Below are 8,322 nucleotides of genomic sequence, written 5' to 3'. Positions count from 1 at the left end.
TTCGTCCTTCCACTACACCCAAAATGCTTAACCTACATGACTTTATGCCCAAATATAAATTGAAACCCAATCCTAAACTGAAGCCCTAAACTAATAAAAGAATAAGACCTAAAAATTGAATTACAAATGGAAGAATAGAAAATAGAAAACAACCCCAAATCGAAGAAAAGTACACATACATCTAAATATGTGTGATGCGTAGAGATATATACACTTACATCGATCTGGGTGTCTATGAAGTGTATTGACTCTGGTTGTAAGATTGAGAGAGAAGGAGATAGAGGGGGAGAGATGGAGAGAAAGAGAGAGTTCGATCTGTTTATGATGTTGAGATTGAATAGCGGAGGGTATGATATTTAGGGATTGAGATAGAAGGGGGAGACCAAGACTTGAGAAGGCATAAATGAAATATTGGCCGGTGGAGGAAACCAAATATTAGTCTTGATTTAGTAAAAAAATATCAAATTTACAAGTAGCTGTATTTAAATAATAATAACTTCAAATAATTTTCAGTATAACGTAATTTGACATAAAAATTGAAAATTTTAAATTATTTTTTAAAGTATTAAAAGTTATAACATTACCATTCTACAACATCATCGAAAAAATATCTTCATGAAATTAATTTCGTAATCGAGAAATAATCTTAATTTTTGGATTTGGACTTTTAATCAATTTTCATTAAAATTGAAATTTTAAATTATTTTTTACAATATTAAAAGTAATAACATTAACATTCTCCAAGATCATCGGAAAAAAATCTTCATGAAATTAATTCTTTAATCGAAAAATAATCTTAATTTTTGGATTTGTACTTTTATTCAAAAAAATTATAATCATGCAAGATATAATTTTTAGTAATTTTTTAATAACTTATCGCATTCTAGGAAGTAGTGCTTCTACAAGATTTATCTATTCCTGACATCCAAGATAAATTTGAAATTTTTTAATAATTTTTTATATGATTGAAATTGATGTATTTTAATATCTATATGGTTGGATCGTCAAAAAACTCATTTAAAAATTTATCTTATAAATCGTGAACAAATCTCGTTGTTGGGAGTAGTACTTTTATTAGATTTTTCTAATCCTGACATGCAAAATTAATTTGAAATTTTTTAATAATTTTTTTATATGACTAAAATTGATATATCTAAACATCCGAAAAGTTGGATTGTCGAAAAAAATTATTTTAAATATTAATCTTGTAAATCGCGAACGAGTCTTGTTGTTGGGAGTGGTACTTTTACTAGATTTTCCGAATCCTAACATGCAAGATGAATTTGAAATTTTTAATAATTTTTTTATATGACTAAAATTGATATATCTTAACATTCGTACGGTTCAATCATCAAAAAAATCATTTTAAAAAATAATCTTGTAAATCGGAAACGAGTCTTGTTGTTGGGGGTGGTACTTTTACTAGATTTTCCGATTTCTGACATGCAAAATGAATATGAAATTTTTTAATAATTTTTTTATATGACTAAAATCGATATATTTTCATATATATATGGCCCGATCGTCGAAAAACTCTTTTTAAAAATTTATCTTATAATTGTGAACAAATCTCGTTGTTAGGAGTGATACTTTTACTACATTTTTCTAATCCTCACATGCAAGATTAATTTGAAATTTTTAATAATTTTTTCATATGACTAAAATTGATTTATCTTAACATACTTACAGTTGGATCATCGAAAAAATCATTTTAAATATTAATCTTGTAAATCGGGAACGAGTCTCGTTGTCGGTAGGGGTACTTTTACTAGATTTTTCTAATCATGACATGCAAGATGGATTTCAAATTTGTTAATAATTTTTTCATATGACTAAAATTGATATATCTTAATATTCGTATGATTGGATCATAGAAAAATTCATTTTAAAAATTAATCTTGTAAATCGGGAACGAGTCTCGTTGTCGTGAGTGTTACTTTTACTATATTTTTCTGATCCTGACATGTAAGATAGATTTCAAATTTGTTAATAATTTTTTAATATAAATAAAATTGATATATCTTAACATTGGTACGGCTGGATCATCGAAAAAATCATTTTAAAAATTTATCTTGTAAATCTGGAACGAGTCTCGTTGTTGGGGGTGGTACTTTAACTAAATTTTTCTAATCCTGACATGCAAGATGGATTTCAAATTTGTTAATAATTTTTTCATGACTAAATCTTAACATCCGTACGTTTGGATCGTCGAAAAAATCATTTTAAAAATTAATCTTGTAAATCAGGAACGAGTCTCGTTGTGGGGAGTGGTACTTTTACTAGATTTTTGTAATCCTCGCATGCAAGATGGATTTCAAATTTGTTAATAATTTTTTGATATGACTAAAATTGATATATCTTAACATCTGTACGGTTGGATCGTCGAAAATTTCATTTAAAAAAATGATCTTGTAAATCAGGAACGAGTCTCGTTGTCGGGATGGGTTTATGGGATTTTTCTATTCCTGGCATGCAAGATGAATTTTAAATTTTTTAATAATTTTTTTGTATGACTAAAATTGATATATCTTAATTTCCATATGATTGGGTCGTCGAAAAAATTATTTAAAAAATTTATCTTGTTAACAGAGAATCTCATTTTATACAGTAATACGTTTACAATGGTTTTCTTGAAACACCATTTTGTAACGATCAATAAAGACAATGCTCTTTTTATTATAAAACCGTTGTGTAAGCATATCAACTTTTTTCAATCTAACGGCTAATATCTAATCCATTTCAATCAAGGGCTGTCATTTCCACACTTCAGCAATTCGAGTAAAATGTTTACAACCTATCATGGGGTGCCACCTCATCAGGTGGTGCCCACTTAAATTATAAAATAACTATTTTAGACAAGAGTTTTATTATGTTGTATGAAGGTTTCTAAGACAACCATTCTAAAAAGTGTTGTGTGAATTACACAACGTAATATCTAAAAGCTTGTATGAGACCAACTAAGACAACACTTTTGTTTTAACATAAAACCGTTGTATAAGAATATCAGTTATTTTTCGATCTCACGGCCGATATCAAATCTCATTTCAATGAAGGGCACTCATTTCGTCACCTCAGCAATCCTTGTGAATGATTTACCACCTATCACGTGTTGCCACCTCAATACGTGGTACCCATTAAAATTTCTCAGACAACTGTTTTTATCCTGTTGTTTGATAGTTTAGAGGACAACCTTTCTGAAAAACCGTTGTCTGAATTACACAATGTAATGTCAAAACGGTTATCTTATATCCCTATACGTTAACATAGTAACATCGGTTTATAATCGTTGTGTTAAAGATTAACAACACTACATTTAAAAAACTGTTTTCTGACTCGATGAGAGAATACAACTTGTACAACAGTTTAAAAAAGATGAATATCCGTTGTTTGTTCTGGAGCTCACACAACTGTTTTTTCTGCAAAATCAATTAACCGTTGTATGATTTTTTAGGACGATAGTTTTTTTTACCGTTGTCTATCAACTGTTGTCTGATTGCAAAATTTTTGTAGTGCCAAATGTAACGACCGAGAAAATTACGCTCGTATTATATTATAATAAAGATATTTATGTGTATTATTATGTGATTAAATGTGTTGAGTCATTAAACCCTAATTGCTATGTGCTACGTGTCGTCTGTTTCGATCAGAATGTGATTCAGATATGTATTGAGTATTTTATCATAAGTTATATGTTTTATATCAAAACCCGTACAGCTCAAATAGAGTTTTAAAGCCCGTATTTCAAATAAAATCATTGGCCCTATTTTGCCAAAATGACCTGTATCATATCGCTATTCTGAACCCCTAAACGTTTTACAAATTTACCTTTTTCGCGAAAGATGACTTTTCCGGACCTCTCCGGGTACCAAAAGCCCCACAAAAATCACATTTTTATTTTTATATGATCATGAAATTATTATATATCTTTATTCTTTGCATTTTTGTAATATTCACATTTATTGGGAATTTTTAGCATTTATTTTGTATTTATTGGATATTTAAAAATTCATTATTAATACCCAAAAATTATAAAAATTGGGGCCAAATATTTTTATTAGGTTTGTAATTAGCCCCTTAATTTTATTTAGGGGTATTATTTTCACTACTATAAATAGCTGAATTAATATTAATTTTAGTTAATTAATTATTAAAAATCAGTTTAATTAAATTAGAAAGTGTCGGTGACAAGTATGTTCATAGAGGAGGGAGAAGATCAATCCATCATTTTAGGAGATTCACTAATCCATTGTAAAAGTTCAAGTAACCGATACAATCCTTGTGAAGAGACGAATCTATTGATATTAATATCAACAACTGAGGTTCGATTAATCTCAAAATCAATTTTTATGTTCTTGGCATGAATTTCGGTTTTTGATTGTGAAGAATCATTTGATTGTTTGGTTGATGCAATTAATTTTGTTGTAGTCCTAGGAGTGATTAGGTATTTTAATTTTAATTTTATAACCCCTAAATCGATGTGCCGAGTTCATGGGTTTTAGTATTTTTGATTTATTTTTTTTTAGAATTTTAGATATTTTTGATTATATGTACTGTTGGGAATGATTATAGCAGTCTATAGCTTTGATTTCCTATATGTTTTGTGAATTTTTGTTCACGATTTGGTAAGAAACGATTCTCCGAGGAGGTTCATCGGAAAAAAATGGAGTTTTGGCCGGAGAACGGGATGGAGTGGTCGTCGATTGCGATGGAGAGGGTGGTTGTACGGTGAGAGAAGAAAGGAACGATGTTGCAGCTTAAACGAGTCGAAATCATTGCGTTTTGGCCGGGGTTTAGGCTCGCCGGAAAGCTCGCCAGAAATGGCCACCGTTGCCGTGTTCTGGGCTGTTCTTGAGGACCCGGGTTCGACCCGGTTTCAACCCGGAATCCGTCCTGGGTTTGATCTTCAAAACCAGATTTCCATTCCTCGTTTTCTGTTTCTGGATTTTTAATTAATTAATTATATTTTATAAAATCAAAAATCAGTTTTAAAAATTCTAAAAATTAAATAAAAATAAGTTTTAAATTCTGAAAAATATTATTAATACTTTCAGAATTATTTTAATAATTTAAAATTTTGAAATTAGTTATTTGATTGATTATTTAATTATTTATCTAATTATTTATTAGTTATTTATTAATTAATAATTAGGTAGTTAATTAATAAATAAGGATTAAAAATAATTGAATAATACGATTAAAGATTCGATAATTAGTTCTATAATATGAATAACTCGTACCTATGTGAAAAAGTGAACGATACGTTGGATTATAATTATTATTATTATTAGAGCGATAGTTAATTATTTGAGGAATATCGTAAAAATTATTCGAATCGAATAGTTAAATACAGATGATCGATTTAATCGTATAAGTGGTGATAAATTATAATTATCAGTAATAATAAGTTGATAGGTATACGAGGAATGCGAGTAGCTCGTATTTATACGAGTAGTTGATCGTTGAGTTAGATTATATTGCAAATAATAATTACTTATTCGATGAATAATGTAACCGTTAGTTGCATCGATTATTTATTTCTAGATAATTGATCTAATCAAGTAAGTGATAATAATTTGTAAATAATTATAATTAATCCTAATAATTAGGGAATAATAATTTTAAAATATAATAATTATTAAATAATTATTTAAAAATATAATTAAGGATTATTTAATTATAATTAAATATTTATAATTAATTATTAATTAATTAAATCTTGTTTAATTCATAATAATTAAACTGTTACTCCGATTTGAGTGAAACGAAGACCCCTATATTCAGAAAAATGAAAAAAATCCAATAAAAATAATTGTAAATAATAATTTCTTCCGAAAGAAAGTCGTCTTGTGATAGTTAAAGGTTTATAGGCCCTAATATAGGTAGAATCGGGTCAAATAAATCCCGAAAAATTATAAATAAAACCAAATAGGGTTAGTTAATATGGGTATAAGTCTAGTATCGATTCTAAAAAAATAATTATGAGATTAAAATCAATTATGTACCTTATATGCTATGTGCTTTACATGATTATGTGAACCTTATGTGTTATATAATTCTATATATTTATATACGCGAGTCAGATAGAAATGCATGGGTAGATTATTAGGGTTACATGGTATTAATTTGAGATACACGTATGTAGTAAGTTATCTAAACGACTACCTTTCCATGACTGATTCAGTATCGGCAAGGCAGATCAAGCAGGAGACCGAAGACGGTGTGTTGAACCAGGTTAAGTACGCGCCAGGCAAATTTTTCCCCTATTCTAAATTCAGAATAGTGAAATATATCCTACTTTTCATATCAATTATACATTGATAATTCTTGTTCATATACACTGATACACAGTTATTGATTCTTGTTTCTATTTCATTTCGATTCTTGATTTCTCCCAATTTATTGAATCCTCTATTCATACACTACAAGAAATTTGGCTTTTACCTACACATTATAAAGGTAGGTAAAAATACTTTATGTGTAGGTAAAGAGTTTTACCCACTAATAAAATATTGGTAGCGATTGGTAGGTAAAGGTTGGTGGAGAAATAGTCTTTACCTACATTTATTCAATTGGTAGGTAAAATATAAAGTGGTCCCTACTTTTCCAAATCATGAAAGATGAGTCATCGATGACAAGTCACAAGTATATTGCAATAAGTTATTTCCACGTTGAAACCCATGTGGTGGCTCACGAGTGATCCACATAGTTTTAGAAGTTTGTAACATGAGTGGTCGGAAAAAGTCAATTCGTGTCCGAGATTAGGCCATGATATATAATTGTTTTCTTTCAATTAACTTTAATATTAAATACATAAAATTGAAATGTGTAAATTTGAAAAAACATGAAATAATTTATTAACATGTAAAATGTACGCACGGAATAGAATTTAAAGATTTACAATAAAAATAATACAATTCAATCTTCAAATTCTATTAGGCATTATCTTGCATATCTTTCATGAACTAGAATGAGCAAGTAAGCTCGGACCATTTTCATTTGAGATAACTATCACTCTTCAAGACTTCTATTTATCCAGAATTTTCGTCATGATTCCTGTAAAGAAACCAACATTAAAATTCACTACTCAAACTTCCTTGAATTGTGGATTAATGAAATTAGAGACAAATAAATGCAATTAAAAAGGTAGAAATGGAACACCTCCAAATTAATCAATCGGTTGGTAGTTTAGAACGAATATTTCCCACACATTCTGGATGTTTGATACATGAGAGTAACTTTCTTATCTTCAAAAATATATTCTGTGTTATTACTCCAACCCGAGTATAGCTTTGTTTCGGGGGACAAGATCAGTACTCAAAACCACCATTGTAATTTGTAAAACGAGAATCTCTTTGAAGCATTCACTTTTATCAATTCTGAAAGTCAACAAGCATTAGACATTAGACGCACACTAACCAAATACATATAAATAATATTGATATATAATAATCAACATGTATTTATATTTTAAGAAAATAATAGATGGATGAAAATATACGTGGTAAAGCTAAAACTTGATACCTGTGTACAAGGGAGACCTGGAGAGAGATTTGAGATCCATATTGGCACGAAACTACTACTCCGCTTATATCATCATATTACTAGTCTAAATAAATACACCTCTTCCTTTGTGAAACAACCCAACTGTTAGCGAATACCATGCCACCCATTATGTGCATAACAATATCTTCTGTTATTCACTCATTTTTTATGGGAATGAATTTATCTCCAAAAAAGTATTATTTACCTTAGAATAAAATAAATTAGCTTATTTTATATTTGTAAAAATTTGAAGAATTTTCTTAACACAAAAAGATGTAATATACGTAACTATATTTTACAAAATTTTGTAAAATTTTATTTTATTTTTATTTATAATTATATATTTGTTTACTATTTTAATACTTATGAAAAAATAAATTTGTAATTTTATATAAGATATTAATAATTTATTGTAAATTCTATTAGTTCTAAATGTTCGAATGTACAATACTATTTGTGTCTTATGTTTATTTTTGAGAATCATTAGTTTAATTTCAATATAACGTTTCTTGCAATGATTAATATGCATATATTTTAGGATAGAGTAGAATTTTGTATTTTAGTTAGAATTGTAGGATACATAATTTGTTTAAAAGTTTTATTCGTTAAAAATTTTATTTAAATTTTTTTTTTAATTTATTTATAAAAAGAATTTCTAAAATTTTAAATATATAAAATAGATAAACTCATGAATATCATGATGCGACACTAATAACAGTATTTGTGTTAATTGATAATTTTAAATATAAACCAGACAAAAAAATATGAAAGTGAACTTGC

The 8,322-nt window shown here is 28.0% G+C and overlaps 1 long non-coding RNA gene across 1 annotated transcript; it reads right to left on the bottom strand.

The window, feature by feature from the left end:
* Positions 1–6,879: 6,879 nt before the first annotated feature.
* Positions 6,880–7,647, bottom strand: LOC141703967 (uncharacterized). The gene is made up of 3 exons (XR_012567767.1): positions 7,522–7,647; positions 7,159–7,376; positions 6,880–7,053 (listed from the first exon to the last, which is right to left on the bottom strand). It is a non-coding gene; the product is annotated as an uncharacterized LOC141703967 (long non-coding RNA).
* Between the last annotated feature and the right edge of the window lie 675 nt (positions 7,648–8,322).

Source organism: Apium graveolens, unplaced genomic scaffold (assembly GCF_009905375.1).
Source record: "Apium graveolens cultivar Ventura unplaced genomic scaffold, ASM990537v1 ctg7258, whole genome shotgun sequence".
Lineage (NCBI taxonomy): Eukaryota > Viridiplantae > Streptophyta > Magnoliopsida > Apiales > Apiaceae > Apium > Apium graveolens.
Note: the sequence above shows the minus strand (reverse complement) of the source record. Positions and strands in the feature narration are given on the sequence as shown.